Raw genomic sequence first — 17,904 nt, 5'->3', positions numbered from 1 at the left:
GGTTCAAGCATCCCCCGGCCACTACAGGTGTGTTCTACTGCCCATCACAGTGTACCAGGTTCAAGCATCACCCGGCCACTACAAGTGTGTTCTACTGCCCATCACAGTGTACCAGGTTCAAGCATCACCCGGCCACTACAAGTGTGTTCTACTGCCCATCACAGTAGCAGGTTCAAGCATCACCCGGCCACTACAGGTGTGTTCTACTGCCCATCACAGTGTACCAGGTTCAAGCATCACCCGGCCACTACAGGTGTGTTCTACTGCCCATCACAGTGTACCAGGTTCAAGCATCACCCGGCCACTACAGGTGTGTTCTACTGCCCATCACAGTGTACCAGGTTCAAGCATCACCCGGCCACTACAAGTGTGTTCTACTGCCCATCACAGTGTACCAGGTTCAAGCATCACCCGGCCACTACAAGTGTGTTCTACTGCCCATCACAGTGTACCAGGTTCAAGCATCACCCGGCCACTACAAGTGTGTTCTACTGCCCATCACAGTGTACCAGGTTCAAGCATCCCCCGGCCACTACAGGTGTGTTCTACTGCCCATCACAGTGTACCAGGTTCAAGCATCACCCGGCCACTACAGGTGTGTTCTACTGCCCATCACAGTGTACCAGGTTCAAGCATCACCCGGCCACTACAAGTGTGTTCTACTGCCCATCACAGTACCAGGTTCAAGCATCACCCGGCCACTACAGGTGTGTTCTACTGCCCATCACAGTGTACCAGGTTCAAGCATCACCCGGCCACTACAAGTGTGTTCTACTGCCCATCACAGTGTACCAGGTTCAAGCATCACCCGGCCACTACAGGTGTGTTCTACTGCCCATCACAGTGTACCAGGTTCAAGCATCACCCGGCCACTACAGGTGTGTTCTACTGCCCATCACAGTACCAGGTTCAAGATTCACCCGGCCACTACAGGTGTGTTCTACTGCCCATCACAGTGTACCAGGTTCAAGCATCACCCGGCCACTACAGGTGTGTTCTACTGCCCATCACAGTGTACCAGGTTCAAGCATCACCCGGCCACTACAAGTGTGTTCTACTGCCCATCACAGTGTACCAGGTTCAAGCATCACCCGGCCACTACAGGTGTGTTCTACTGCCCATCACAGTGTACCAGGTTCAAGCATCACCCGGCCACTACAGGTGTGTTCTACTGCCCATCACAGTACCAGGTTCAAGCATCACCCGGCCACTACAAGTGTGTTCTACTGCCCATCACAGTGTACCAGGTTCAAGCATCACCCGGCCACTACAGGTGTGTTCTACTGCCCATCACAGTGTACCAGGTTCAAGCATCACCCGGCCACTACAGGTGTGTTCTACTGCCCATCACAGTGTACCAGGTTCAAGATTCACCCGGCCACTACAGGTGTGTTCTACTGCCCATCACAGTGTACCAGGTTCAAGCATCACCCGGCCACTACAGGTGTGTTCTACTGCCCATCACAGTGTACCAGGTTCAAGCATCACCCGGCCACTACAGGTGTGTTCTACTGCCCATCACAGTGTACCAGGTTCAAGCATCACCCGGCCACTACAAGTGTGTTCTACTGCCCATCACAGTGTACCAGGTTCAAGCATCACCCGGCCACTACAGGTGTGTTCTACTGCCCATCACAGTGTACCAGGTTCAAGCATCACCCGCCCACTACAGGTGTGTTCTACTGCCCATCACAGTGTACCAGGTTCAAGCATCACCCGGCCACTACAGGTGTGTTCTACTGCCCATCACAGTGTACCAGGTTCAAGCATCACCCGGCCACTACAGGTGTGTTCTACTGCCCATCACAGTGTACCAGGTTCAAGCATCACCCGGCCACTACAAGTGTGTTCTACTGCCCATCACAGTGTACCAGGTTCAAGCATCACCCGGCCACTACAAGTGTGTTCTACTGCCCATCACAGTGTACCAGGTTCAAGCATCACCCGGCCACTACAAGTGTGTTCTACTGCCCATCACAGTGTACCAGGTTCAAGCATCACCCGGCCACTACAAGTGTGTTCTACTGCCCATCACAGTGTACCAGGTTCAAGCATCACCCGGCCACTACAGGTGTGTTCTACTGCCCATCACAGTGTACCAGGTTCAAGCATCACCCGGCCACTACAAGTGTGTTCTACTGCCCATCACAGTGTACCAGGTTCAAGCATCACCCGGCCACTACAAGTGTGTTCTACTGCCCATCACAGTGTACCAGGTTCAAGCATCACCCGGCCACTACAGGTGTGTTCTACTGCCCATCACAGTGTACCAGGTTCAAGCATCACCCGGCCACTACAAGTGTGTTCTACTGCCCATCACAGTACCAGGTTCAAGCATCACCCGGCCACTACAAGTGTGTTCTACTGCCCATCACAGTGTACCAGGTTCAAGCATCACCCGGCCACTACAAGTGTGTTCTACTGCCCATCACAGTGTACCAGGTTCAAGCATCACCCGGCCACTACAGGTGTGTTCTACTGCCCATCACAGTACCAGGTTCAAGATTCACCCGGCCACTACAGGTGTGTTCTACTGCCCATCACAGTGTACCAGGTTCAAGCATCACCCGGCCACTACAGGTGTGTTCTACTGCCCATCACAGTGTACCAGGTTCAAGCATCACCCGGCCACTACAAGTGTGTTCTACTGCCCATCACAGTGTACCAGGTTCAAGCATCACCCGGCCACTACAAGTGTGTTCTACTGCCCATCACAGTGTACCAGGTTCAAGCATCACCCGGCCACTACAAGTGTGTTCTACTGCCCATCACAGTGTACCAGGTTCAAGCATCACCCGGCCACTACAGGTGTGTTCTACTGTCCATCACAGTGTACCAGGTTCAAGCATCACCCGGCCACTACAAGTGTGTTCTACTGCCCATCACAGTGTACCAGGTTCAAGCATCACCCGGCCACTACAGGTGTGTTCTACTGCCCATCACAGTGTACCAGGTTCAAGCATCACCCGGCCACTACAAGTGTGTTCTACTGCCCATCACAGTGTACCAGGTTCAAGCATCACCCGGCCACTACAAGTGTGTTCTACTGCCCATCACAGTGTACCAGGTTCAAGCATCACCCGGCCACTACAAGTGTGTTCTACTGCCCATCACAGTGTACCAGGTTCAAGCATCACCCGGCCACTACAAGTGTGTTCTACTGCCCATCACAGTGTACCAGGTTCAAGCATCACCCGGCCACTACAGGTGTGTTCTACTGCCCATCACAGTGTACCAGGTTCAAGCATCACCCGGCCACTACAAGTGTGTTCTACTGCCCATCACAGTGTACCAGGTTCAAGCATCACCCGGCCACTACAAGTGTGTTCTACTGCCCATCACAGTGTACCAGGTTCAAGCATCACCCGGCCACTACAGGTGTGTTCTACTGCCCATCACAGTGTACCAGGTTCAAGCATCACCCGGCCACTACAAGTGTGTTCTACTGCCCATCACAGTACCAGGTTCAAGCATCACCCGGCCACTACAAGTGTGTTCTACTGCCCATCACAGTGTACCAGGTTCAAGCATCACCCGGCCACTACAAGTGTGTTCTACTGCCCATCACAGTGTACCAGGTTCAAGCATCACCCGGCCACTACAGGTGTGTTCTACTGCCCATCACAGTACCAGGTTCAAGATTCACCCGGCCACTACAGGTGTGTTCTACTGCCCATCACAGTGTACCAGGTTCAAGCATCACCCGGCCACTACAGGTGTGTTCTACTGCCCATCACAGTGTACCAGGTTCAAGCATCACCCGGCCACTACAAGTGTGTTCTACTGCCCATCACAGTGTACCAGGTTCAAGCATCACCCGGCCACTACAAGTGTGTTCTACTGCCCATCACAGTGTACCAGGTTCAAGCATCACCCGGCCACTACAAGTGTGTTCTACTGCCCATCACAGTGTACCAGGTTCAAGCATCACCCGGCCACTACAGGTGTGTTCTACTGTCCATCACAGTGTACCAGGTTCAAGCATCACCCGGCCACTACAAGTGTGTTCTACTGCCCATCACAGTGTACCAGGTTCAAGCATCACCCGGCCACTACAGGTGTGTTCTACTGCCCATCACAGTGTACCAGGTTCAAGCATCACCCGGCCACTACAAGTGTGTTCTACTGCCCATCACAGTGTACCAGGTTCAAGCATCACCCGGCCACTACAAGTGTGTTCTACTGCCCATCACAGTGTACCAGGTTCAAGCATCACCCGGCCACTACAAGTGTGTTCTACTGCCCATCACAGTGTACCAGGTTCAAGCATCACCCGGCCACTACAAGTGTGTTCTACTGCCCATCACAGTGTACCAGGTTCAAGCATCACCCGGCCACTACAAGTGTGTTCTACTGCCCATCACAGTGTACCAGGTTCAAGCATCACCCGGCCACTACAAGTGTGTTCTACTGCCCATCACAGTGTACCAGGTTCAAGCATCACCCGGCCACTACAAGTGTGTTCTACTGCCCATCACAGTGTACCAGGTTCAAGCATCACCCGGCCACTACAAGTGTGTTCTACTGCCCATCACAGTGTACCAGGTTCAAGCATCACCCGGCCACTACAAGTGTGTTCTACTGCCCATCACAGTGTACCAGGTTCAAGCATCACCCGGCCACTACAAGTGTGTTCTACTGCCCATCACAGTGTACCAGGTTCAAGCATCACCCGGCCACTACAGGTGTGTTCTACTGCCCATCACAGTGTACCAGGTTCAAGCATCACCCGGCCACTACAAGTGTGTTCTACTGCCCATCACAGTACCAGGTTCAAGCATCACCCGGCCACTACAGGTGTGTTCTACTGCCCATCACAGTGTACCAGGTTCAAGCATCACCCGGCCACTACAAGTGTGTTCTACTGCCCATCACAGTGTACCAGGTTCAAGCATCACCCGGCCACTACAAGTGTGTTCTACTGCCCATCACAGTGTACCAGGTTCAAGCATCACCCGGCCACTACAAGTGTGTTCTACTGTCCATCACAGTGTACCAGGTTCAAGCATCACCCGGCCACTACAGGTGTGTTCTACTGCCCATCACAGTGTACCAGGTTCAAGCATCCCCCGGCCACTACAAGTGTGTTCTACTGCCCATCACAGTGTACCAGGTTCAAGCATCACCCGGCCACTACAGGTGTGTTCTACTGCCCATCACAGTGTACCAGGTTCAAGCATCCCCCGGCCACTACAAGTGTGTTCTACTGCCCATCACAGTGTACCAGGTTCAAGCATCACCCGGCCACTACAGGTGTGTTCTACTGCCCATCACAGTGTACCAGGTTCAAGCATCACCCGGCCACTACAAGTGTGTTCTACTGCCCATCACAGTGTACCAGGTTCAAGCATCACCCGGCCACTACAGGTGTGTTCTACTGCCCATCACAGTGTACCAGGTTCAAGCATCCCCCGGCCACTACAAGTGTGTTCTACTGCCCATCACAGTGTACCAGGTTCAAGCATCACCCGGCCACTACAGGTGTGTTCTACTGCCCATCACAGTGTACCAGGTTCAAGCATCACCCGGCCACTACAGGTGTGTTCTACTGCCCATCACAGTGTACCAGGTTCAAGCATCCCCCGGCCACTACAACACAACCACCAGATGGAAATACTTCATCACATCCTTGGCAAGCTAAAAGTGGGCTTCCAAGTGTGTAAGTTATTCCGCAAAAAGTTGGTCAACTTGACAGTCGCAGCTGCGGCCATGTTGTTAGCATGGTGTGTTGCTAGCCTGCGTTATCATTCCACAGGCTCACCGATGTCACGTGGCGCAGAGTTAGCACAGCGGCAGTCTTGTTAGCACTTTTAATTTTCCCGAAGGAACTCTCCTGAAGGAATCAATAAAGTACTATCCATTAAATGGCGTCTTTTGACACGCTCATCAATGTGGAGATGTCTTATGGACCAGGCAGCGGTTCAAGATGAAGTGCATGCAAAAATGCACTCTGCTTAAAGTTGCTCAACTTGATTGTCGCCGTGACGATGGCGCCAAGATTAGCTGCCAGGTTGTTGTTAGCATTGTTTACTGTTAGGAGAATATCTGTTTTGTTGGCCACAACATAATCCTAGAAAATGACTGCACTGTTACCAATAAAACAAGTCATATGCTGTGAAGCTGCAATATTTGTAGCACAATGCAGCCAGAGTAGTGTTGAAAGTACACAAAGGTTTGTATTTCAACCATGTTTGATTTAAAAAAAATAAATAAACTACATTAAGAGACATCTTTTTGTTATTTTCAAGGTTTAAATATGTTTGTGTTCTTGCCTTTTAATGTTTGAAGGAGTTGAAGTGGAGAGTTTGTTAATGATGACACTGCAGTCAATCGCTCACATTTATGGCAAGCATGCCAAGGGAATAAGCGGTAGGAAATGGATGGATGGATGCCTAGGGAGATGTTGTTCCAGCGTCAGCCACCAGAGGGCAGGATTACAACATTGCTAAAAGGCTTCTGAACATGTCAATAAATGATTGTCTTTTATCACGTTATTCCTTGTCTTTTATTATTGTATGTTTGAAACATTGCTGCCACTAATTGTCTTTTATTACTGTAAGTTTGAAAAATGTATGCCACTAACTGTGAGAGCTTTAGTCTGCTTTTAGATTGAAGTGATGGAACATGACAAATGAAAAGAAAGCTGCACAAGATGAGTGAATATTGGAGTAAAAGAAGACATGGAGTACACAAGTGTGCTCAACATTCTAATGAAAGGAACTTATTCTTATCTCCCCTGGGTTGACAATTGTTTGTTGGAAGACGTAATGAGCGAGCCTTTCTCCTAATTGCCAACAGTCTGTCCTAATATTTCTCTTGCATTCTAAAAGGAGATGAACAATCTCCGCCGTTGGAAGGATCTTTTCCCTCATTAGCAGTAAAAGTCCATCTTTCTTCTGGCCAGGGGTTTTCTTGTCAGGAAGGTTTTAAAGACACAGATTTATCTCTCCTTGGTTTTATGAACATTATTTTACATTTTGGCTCAGATAGAAGTCCTGTTTTGTGATGATGGAAGCAGAAACTCTACCTGTTTATGGCTTGAAGGTGAAAAAACCACAACAATTATTCCAAAAGCGGCACCATCCTACGGGCCCGGGCAGCAGGTAGATGTTGCGGGTCAAGGACCTCCACCTCCAGGTGCCCAAACAGAAATTGGGACCTCAATGCATGGGCCCTTTCTCAGTGGAGGCTATCATCAGCCCAGCATCCGTACGTCTTTCTCTTCTGCACTCTATGGAAAAACCTCCCGTATTCCATGTGTCCCAAAATAAACCAGTGGCCATCAGTTGGTTCCCGCCCCCTGTTCCTGCTCCTCCCCCTCCTAAGGTCCTCGAGAGTGCTGACCCGGTTTGGACGGTGAAGGAAATTCTCAGGGTTTGTTGGCAGGGTAGGGGGTTTGTCTATTTGGTCCTGGAGCGTTACATCCTGAGGACCCATCTTGGGTCCCAGCCTCTTACCTTGCTGACCCTCCCTTTGGAAAATGTTTACCGGGCGAACCCTGATGCGCCCTGACGCTCGTCGGGAGCCTCGCATAAGGAGGGTGTACTGTTACGGCTCAAGCAAGCCTCCCTGATTCCTCCGAGGTGGAATGCATTGTGGAGGTCAAGTTTGCTGAAAATGGTTGCAGGTGCAAGGGGTTCGAAGGCCGAGCTCAGGAGGGTTGGAGGATACTGGTTTTTCACAGTGATGTTTAGATGACAGTAGTCGATGCAGAGCCTTAACAATCTGTCCAGTACAGTACATATTATTAGTAGATTGTACAGTACAGTACATATTATTAGTAGATTGCACAGTACAGTACATATTATTAGTAGATTGCACAGTACAGTACATATTATTAGTAGATAGCACAGTACAGTACATATTATTAGTAGATTGCACAGTACAGTACATATTACTAGTAGATTGCACAGTACAGTACATATTATTAGTAGATTGCACAGTACAGTACATATTATTAGTAGATAGCACAGTACAGTACATATTATTAGTAGATTGCACAGTACAGTACATATTATTAGTAGATAGCACAGTACAGTACATATTATTAGTAGATTGCACAGTACAGTACATATTATTAGTAGATTGCACAGTACAGTACATATTATTAGTAGATTGCACAGTACAGTACATATTATTAGTAGATTGCACAGTACAGTACATATTATTAGTAGATTGCACAGTACAGTACATATTATTAGTAGATTGCACAGTACAGTACATATTATTAGTAAATTGCACAGTACAGTACATATTATTAGTAGATTGCACAGTACGGTACATATTATTATTAGATTGCACAGTACAGTACATATTATTAGTAGATTGCACAGTACAGTACATATTATTAGTAGATTGCACAGTACAGTACATATTATTAGTAGATTGCACAGTACAGTACATATTATTAGTAGATTGCACAGTACAGTACATATTATTAGTAGATTGCACAGTACAGTACATATTATTAGTAGATTGCACAGTACAGTACATATTATGAGTAGATTGCACAGTACAGTACATATTATGAGTAGATTGCACAGTACAGTACATATTATTAGTAGATTGCACAGTACAGTACGTCACATACTGTCACCTCACACGTCACACGTCACATACTGTCACCTCACATACTGTCACCTCACATACTGTCACCTCACATACTGTCACCTCACATACTGTCACCTCACACGTCACATACTGTCACCTCACACGTCACATACTGTCACCTCACACGTCACATACTGTCACCTCACACGTCACATACTGTCACCTCATAACTCACATACTGTCACCTCATACGTCACATACTGTCACTTCACACGTCACATACTGTCACCTCACACGTCACATACTGTCACCTCACATACTGTCACCTCACATACTGTCACCTCACACGTCACATACTGTCACCTCACACGTCACATACTGTCACCTCACATACTGTCACCTCACACGTCACATACTGTCACCTCACACGTCACATACTGTCACCTCACATACTGTCACCTCACACGTCACATACTGTCACCTCACACCTCACATACTGTCACCTCGCACGTCACATACTGTCACCTCACACGTCACATACTGTCACCTCACATACTGTCACCTCACATACTGTCACCTCACACGTCACATACTGTCACCTCACACGTCACATACTGTCACCTCACATACTGTCACCTCACACGTCACATACTGTCACCTCACACGTCACATACTGTCACCTCACATACTGTCACCTCACACGTCACATACTGTCACCTCACATACTGTCACCTCACACCTCACATACTGTCACCTCACATACTGTCACCTCACATACTGTCACCTCACACGTCACATACTGTCACCTCACATACTGTCACCTCACATACTGTCACCTCACATACTGTCACCTCACATACTGTCACCTCACACCTCACATACTGTCACCTCACACGTCACATACTGTCACCTCACACGTCACATACTGTCACCTCACATACTGTCACCTCACACGTCACATACTGTCACCTCACATACTGTCACCTCACATGTTACATACTGTCACCTCACACCTCACATACTGTCACCTCACATACTGTCACCTCACATGTTACATACTGTCACCTCACACCTCACATACTGTCACCTCACACGTCACATACTGTCACCTCACACGTCACAAACTGTCACCTCACATACTGTCACCTCACATACTGTCACCTCACACGTCACATACTGTCACCTCACATACTGTCACCTCACATACTGTCACCTCACATACTGTCACCTCACATACTGTCACCTCATACCTCACATACTGTCACCTCACACCTCACATACTGTCACCTCACATACTGTCACCTCACATACTGTCACCTCACATACTGTCACCTCACACGTCACATACTGTCACCTCACACGTCACATACTGTCACCTCACACGTCACATACTGTCACCTCACACGTCACATACTGTCACCTCACACGTCACATACTGTCACCTCACACGTCACATACTGTCACCTCACACGTCACATACTGTCACCTCACACCTCACATACTGTCACCTCACATACTGTCACCTCACATACTGTCACCTCACATACTGTCACCTCACATACTGTCACCTCACATACTGTCACCTCATACCTCACATACTGTCACCTCACACCTCACATACTGTCACCTCACATACTGTCACCTCACATACTGTCACCTCACATACTGTCACCTCACACGTCACATACTGTCACCTCACACGTCACATACTGTCACCTCACACGTCACATACTGTCACCTCACACGTCACATACTGTCACCTCACACGTCACATACTGTCACCTCACACGTCACATACTGTCACCTCACACGTCACATACTGTCACCTCACATACTGTCACCTCACATACTGTCACCTCACATACTGTCACCTCACATACTGTCACCTCACATACTGTCACCTCACACCTCACATACTGTCACCTCACATACTGTCACCTCACACGTCACACGTCACATACTGTCACCTCACATACTGTCACCTCACACCTCACATACTGTCACCTCACATACTGTCACCTCACATACTGTCACCTCACATACTGTCACCTCACACGTCACATACTGTCACCTCACACGTCACATACTGTCACCTCACACGTCACATACTGTCACCTCACACGTCACATACTGTCACCTCACACGTCACATACTGTCACCTCACACGTCACATACTGTCACCTCATAACTCACATACTGTCACCTCATACGTCACATACTGTCACTTCACACGTCACATACTGTCACCTCACACGTCACATACTGTCACCTCACATACTGTCACCTCACATACTGTCACCTCACACGTCACATACTGTCACCTCACACGTCACATACTGTCACCTCACATACTGTCACCTCACACGTCACATACTGTCACCTCACACGTCACATACTGTCACCTCACATACTGTCACCTCACACGTCACATACTGTCACCTCACACCTCACATACTGTCACCTCACACGTCACATACTGTCACCTCACACGTCACATACTGTCACCTCACATACTGTCACCTCACATACTGTCACCTCACACGTCACATACTGTCACCTCACACGTCACATACTGTCACCTCACACGTCACATACTGTCACCTCACATACTGTCACCTCACACGTCACATACTGTCACCTCACATACTGTCACCTCACACCTCACATACTGTCACCTCACATACTGTCACCTCACATACTGTCACCTCACACGTCACATACTGTCACCTCACATACTGTCACCTCACATACTGTCACCTCACATACTGTCACCTCACATACTGTCACCTCACATACTGTCACCTCACACCTCACATACTGTCACCTCACACGTCACATACTGTCACCTCACACGTCACATACTGTCACCTCACATACTGTCACCTCACACGTCACATACTGTCACCTCACACGTCACATACTGTCACCTCACACGTCACATACTGTCACCTCACATACTGTCACCTCACATACTGTCACCTCACACGTCACATACTGTCACCTCACATACTGTCACCTCACATACTGTCACCTCACATACTGTCACCTCACATACTGTCACCTCATACCTCACATACTGTCACCTCACACCTCACATACTGTCACCTCACATACTGTCACCTCACATACTGTCACCTCACATACTGTCACCTCACACGTCACATACTGTCACCTCACACGTCACATACTGTCACCTCACACGTCACATACTGTCACCTCACACGTCACATACTGTCACCTCACACGTCACATACTGTCACCTCACACGTCACATACTGTCACCTCACACGTCACATACTGTCACCTCACACCTCACATACTGTCACCTCACATACTGTCACCTCACATACTGTCACCTCACATACTGTCACCTCACATACTGTCACCTCACATACTGTCACCTCACACCTCACATACTGTCACCTCACATACTGTCACCTCACATACTGTCACCTCACATACTGTCACCTCACATACTGTCACCTCACACCTCACATACTGTCACCTCACATACTGTCACCTCACATACTGTCACCTCACACGTCACATACTGTCACCTCACATACTGTCACCTCACATACTGTCACCTCACATACTGTCACCTCACACCTCACATACTGTCACCTCACATACTGTCACCTCACATACTGTCACCTCACATACTGTCACCTCACATACTGTCACCTCACACCTCACATACTGTCACCTCACATACTGTCACCTCACATACTGTCACCTCACATACTGTCACCTCACATACTGTCACCTCACATACTGTCACCTCACATACTGTCACCTCACACGTCACATACTGTCACCTCGTGGTGTGTGTGTGTGTGTGTGTGTGTGTGTGTGTGTGTGTGTGTGTGTGTGTGTGTGTGTGTGGATCTAATTATTCTCCACAACCAAACTTACTTCAAACTCATTCCAGTAATTCCACAAATTCCCATTTTGTCAAAGTCCTATTTTTACTTCTTCCTGGAAAGTTTTCACAGGTTTTCTGCTAACTCCTCTTAAGTTAGCAATCTCATGTTTTATGTTAGCATACTCATGTTTTATGTCAGCCTTTTTGCTATTTTCTGTGTTTGCACCAACAAATGTTGCATTTTGCTATTCCTTCCATCCCAGTCACGTGCTAACATTAGCATGCTAATACTAATATTACATAATATTTTCAACACATTTGACACGTTATTCTCTATTTCCGCAGCCATTCATCTTAGAGTCTTGTATGTGACACATGCTAAGTGTTAGCATGCTAACATAAGAATGCTAAGTTGTTTCTGTAATCAGGCTGGCATACACCTTCTAACATTGTGGGTGACACTCGTCAACTCCTACCATGCTAACAAGCTAACATCTGCATGCTAACATTGTGGGTGACACTCGTTAACTCCTACCATGCTAACAAGCTAACATCTGCATGCTAACATTGTGGGTGACACTCGTTAACTCCTACCATGCTAACAAGCTAACATCTGCATGCTAACTATATTGTACACTGATTGATGTAATTCTGCACCTTAGAGTCATATGACTTGGTATGTGACGCATGCTAACTTTAGCACGCATGCTAAGAGTTAGCATGCTAACATTTTTTTCGGCTAGCACTTTAGCTCATTTAGTACATTTACACCTAAAAGTCACAGATTTCAAGCAGTTAGTTGGAGCCATGTTCATGTGTATTTAAGGACATTTCAGTTAGTGTGAAAATTGCATGGAGAATATTAGAAAATATTGTACAAATGTCCCCCCCCCTTAGTACCTCTGTGGACCCCCTGTGCAAAACCTCTGCCTCAAGTCAAAGTAACAGGTAGTCTGTTACTTGGCAACAGGAAGTAGTCAGTGAAAAAGCAAGTGATAAGTAACTTTGAATTTCTTTGGACTAGTTAGAAGTCCTCCTGTGTCCTGGGACTTGTGACTTGAATGTGTTCACTTAAAGGATGAAAAAAGGATTTGATGGAAGATCCTCTCTCTTATTTTTGCTACTTATTGCATAAAATCAGCTTCCATTTACACTTTTAAACTTCTTTCTTCTCTTCTTTCCAGCAAGTTTAGCGATGAGCACGTCTTCTTGTCCGCGCCTGCTTGTTCTTACTTGGTGTGGAACATGTTTAGCCTCGGCCTCCAGTGATCGTAATACTCCTGAGTAATGATTTGATCTGCCGCACGTGTGGAGGAGGCACATTGCAAGAAGGTTTCTCTCACCAAGTCTTTGCTGATGTGTGACTAGAAGGAGGATCTTCTCTTCCTTGGCACAGAAACATTTGTTTGGGTGACGTTAGGAAGCTCATGCTACATTGCATTAATGCTATGCTAAGCTCATGCTACATTGCATTAATGCTATGCTAAGCTCATGCTACAGTGTGTTAATGCTATGCTAAGCTCATGCTACATTGCATTAATGCTATGCTAAGCTCATGCTACATTGTGTTAATGCTATGCTAAGCTCATGCTACATTGCATTAATGCTATGCTAAGCTCATGCTACATTGCATTAATGCTATGCTAAGCTCATGCTACAGTGTGTTAATGCTATGCTAAGCTCATGCTACATTGTGTTAATGCTATGCTAAGCTCATGCTACATTGTGTTAATGCTATGCTAAGCTCATGCTACATTGCATTAATGCTATGCTAAGCTCATGCTATATTGTGTTAATGCTATGCTAAGCTCATGCTACATTGCATTAATGCTATGCTAAGCTCATGCTACATTGCATTAATGCCATGCTAAGCTCATGCTACATTGTGTTAATGCTATGCTAAGCTCATGCTACATTGTGTTAATGCTATGCTAAGCTCATGCTACATTGTGTTAATGCTATGCTAAGCTCATGCTACATTGCATTAATGCTATGCTAAGCTCATGCTACATTGCATTAATGCTATGCTAAGCTCATGCTACATTGCATTAATGCTATGCTAAGCTCATGCTACATTGCATTAATGCTATGCTAAGCTCATGCTACATTGCATTAATGCTATGCTAAGCTCATGCTACATTGCATTAATGCTATGCTAAGCTCATGCTACAGTGTGTAAATGCTATGCTAAGCTCATGCTACATTGTGTTAATGCTATGCTAAGCTCATGCTACATTGTGTTAATGCTATGCTAAGCTCATGCTACATTGTGTTAATGCTATGCTAAGCTCATGCTACATTGTGTTAATGCTATGCTAAGCTCATGCTACATTGCATTAATGCTATGCTAAGCTCATGCTACAGTGTGTTAATGCTATGCTAAGCTCATGCTACATTGTGTTAATGCTATGCTAAGCTCATGCTACATTGTGTTAATGCTATGCTAAGCTCATGCTACATTGTGTTAATGCTATGCTAAGCTCATGCTACATTGCGTTAATGCTATGCTAAGCTCATGCTACATTGCATTAATGCTATGCTAAGCTCATGCTACATTGCATTAATATTATGCTAAGCTCATGCTACATTGCGTTAATGCTATGCTAAGCTCATGCTACATTGTGTTAATGCTATGCTAAGCTCATGCTACATAGGGTTAGTGCTATGCTAAGCTCATGCTACATTGCGGACACGTTTGTTACTGGCTAGTTTCTAATACGTTTGCAACTTGGAGACTTTTAAATGTGTAAGTATAATGATTTGATACTTGTTGATGTTGTTTTACACTTTTCACTTATGTGTGCTTAGCTGTGGTGTAGCTGCTAGCTCCCAGGCTAAAATAGAAGAAATGGTGTGCTTAGTGGAGGACATTTGCATGTAACTGAAACACGCTGCATGGCCGCTTCTATTCACATGACTTGTTGTTTTGATAACTGATATCAACCCTGTATGGGCCCCCCGATACAGTGTTGATATTACACTTGCACATTTCAAGGAGGCTGGGGTTCAACTCCAACCATTCTTCATAAATTCTATTCAAATTCATTCACTCACGCCATTTTCTGAACATGTTGACACTTCTTATTTGGTCATTTGTCAATATTTTCTCATTGGATGGCAGAGAATGATTGATGGCTTCTGCTTTGATGAAATAATGACAAATAAATCACGATGCTGGAAAAAAGGACTCAGTCGAGCATGTAATGTTTCAAATCAAAAAGAGTTCAAAATAACCATAACAATGAAATTAAAATAAATAAATGTTCATTTACAATTTAATTTCATTTGTACAACAAGATGCATGCAAATGATATGCGAGGGATAGAAGATGATGAATAAATACTGGAGGAACACCTGTTCAGGTGTAGTGCTTATGTACAATACTGGAGGAACACCTGTTCAGGTGTAGTGCTTATGTACAATACTGGAGGAACACCTGTTCAGGTGTAGTGCTTATGTACAATACTGGAGGAACACCTGTTCAGGTGTAGTGCTTATGTACAATACTGGAGGAACACCTGCTCAGGTGTAGTGCTTATGTACAATACTGGAGGAACACCTGCTCAGGTGTAGTGCTTATGTACAATACTGGAGGAACACCTGTTCAGGTGTAGTGCTTATGTACAATACTGGAGGAACACCTGCTCAGGTGTAGTGCTTATGTACAATACTGGAGGAACACCTGTTCAGGTGTAGTGCTTATGTACAATACTGGAGGAACACCTGTTCAGGTGTAGTGCTTATGTACAATACTGGAGGAACACCTGTTCAGGTGTAGTGCTTATGTACAATACTGGAGGAACACCTGTTCAGGTGTAGTGCTTATGTACAATACTGGAGGAACACCTGTTCAGGTGTAGTGCTTATGTACAATACTGGAGGAACACCTGCTCAGGTGTAGTGCTTATGTACAATACTGGAGGAACACCTGTTCAGGTGTAGTGCTTATGTACAATACTGGAGGAACACCTGCTCAGGTGTAGTGCTTATGTACAATACTGGAGGAACACCTGCTCAGGTGTAGTGCTTATGTACAATACTGGAGGAACACCTGTTCAAGTGTAGTGCTTATGTACAATACTGGAGGAACACCTGTTCAGGTGTAGTGCTTATGTACAATACTGGAGGAACACCTGCTCAGGTGTAGTACTTATGTACAATACTGGAGGAACACCTGTTCAAGTGTAGTGCTTATGTACAATACTGGAGGAACACCTGCTCAGGTGTAGTGCTTATGTACAATACTGGAGGAACACCTGCTCAGGTGTAGTGCTTATGTACAATACTGGAGGAACACCTGCTCAGGTGTAGTGCTTATGTACAATACTGGAGGAACACCTGTTCAAGTGTAGTGCTTATGTACAATACTGGAGGAACACCTGTTCAGGTGTAGTGCTTATGTACAATACTGGAGGAACACCTGCTCAGGTGTAGTGCTTATGTACAATACTGGAGGAACACCTGTTCAAGTGTAGTGCTTATGTACAATACTGGAGGAACACCTGCTCAGGTGTAGTGCTTATGTACAATGCTGGAGGAACACCTGTTCAGGTGTAGTGCTTATGTACAATACTGGAGGAACACCTGCTCAGGTGTAGTGCTTATGTACAATACTGGAGGAACACCTGTTCAGGTGTAGTGCTTATGTACAATACTGGAGGAACACCTGCTCAGGTGTAGTGCTTATGTACAATACTAGAGGAACACCTGCTCAGGTGTAGTGCTTATGTACAATACTGGAGGAACACCTGTTCAGGTGTAGTGCTTATGTACAATACTGGAGGAACACCTGCTCAGGTGTAGTGCTTATGTACAATACTGGAGGAACACCTGTTCAGGTGTAGTGCTTATGTACAATAACAACCATTAATCACGCTGCTAAAATAATGTGCTGCTAAATAGCTCAAATGCTAACAATTGGAGACGTTCAATTCTTCATTTTACAATAAAACACAACCATTCTGTAGCTGCAGTCAATAATACAACACATTTAGAATTAGTAGGTCAATAAATAAATGGCAAGGAGGAGCTACTGCTCATGAATAGTCTCATGAATAATAATAATAATAATAACAATAATAATAACAATAATAATAACAATAAAAATAACAATAATAATAACAATAATAATCGCTGAGTGCTCTAATAATGACAAATACAGCAAGTACAAGTCAGCAATGTGGGCGGGGCACCAGGTGTGTGTGGGCGGGGCACCACTGTCGCCTGCTCTCGTGTTTCCCCACGCTGCCGCCGACATAATAATAATAATAATAATAATAATGAGCAAACAATAACATGATGATAATGTCCAGGGTGTCTGAGATAGGCTCCCGCACCCCCCCATTTCGAAAGGGACAAGCGGTAGAAATCGATGGACATATGGAAATGAAGCAAGTCGGAAGAATTGCAAGTCAGCAGTGTGGGCGGGGCATCAGGTCTGTGTGGGCGGGGCAGCAGGTCCGCGTGCACGTGCCGCCCGCTCTCGTGTT

At 46.2% G+C, this 17,904-nt stretch overlaps 1 protein-coding gene across 1 annotated transcript in view; it reads right to left on the bottom strand.

Moving 5' to 3' along the window:
- The window catches only part of LOC133553967 (proenkephalin-B-like), a 34,585-nt gene extending 27,363 nt beyond the window's left edge, over nucleotides 1-7,222 (bottom strand). Inside the window, exon 1 of the mRNA XM_061902289.1 lies at nucleotides 7,028-7,222. The gene's annotated coding sequence lies outside the window, so the exon portion shown is untranslated. The remainder of the gene's footprint in view (nucleotides 1-7,027) is intronic.
- Between the last annotated feature and the right edge of the window lie 10,682 nt (nucleotides 7,223-17,904).

The sequence above is a fragment of the Nerophis ophidion genome, linkage group LG06, assembly GCF_033978795.1.
Source record: "Nerophis ophidion isolate RoL-2023_Sa linkage group LG06, RoL_Noph_v1.0, whole genome shotgun sequence".
NCBI classification, from domain to species: domain Eukaryota; kingdom Metazoa; phylum Chordata; class Actinopteri; order Syngnathiformes; family Syngnathidae; genus Nerophis; species Nerophis ophidion.
This window is presented reverse-complemented; position numbering and strand designations above follow the sequence as displayed.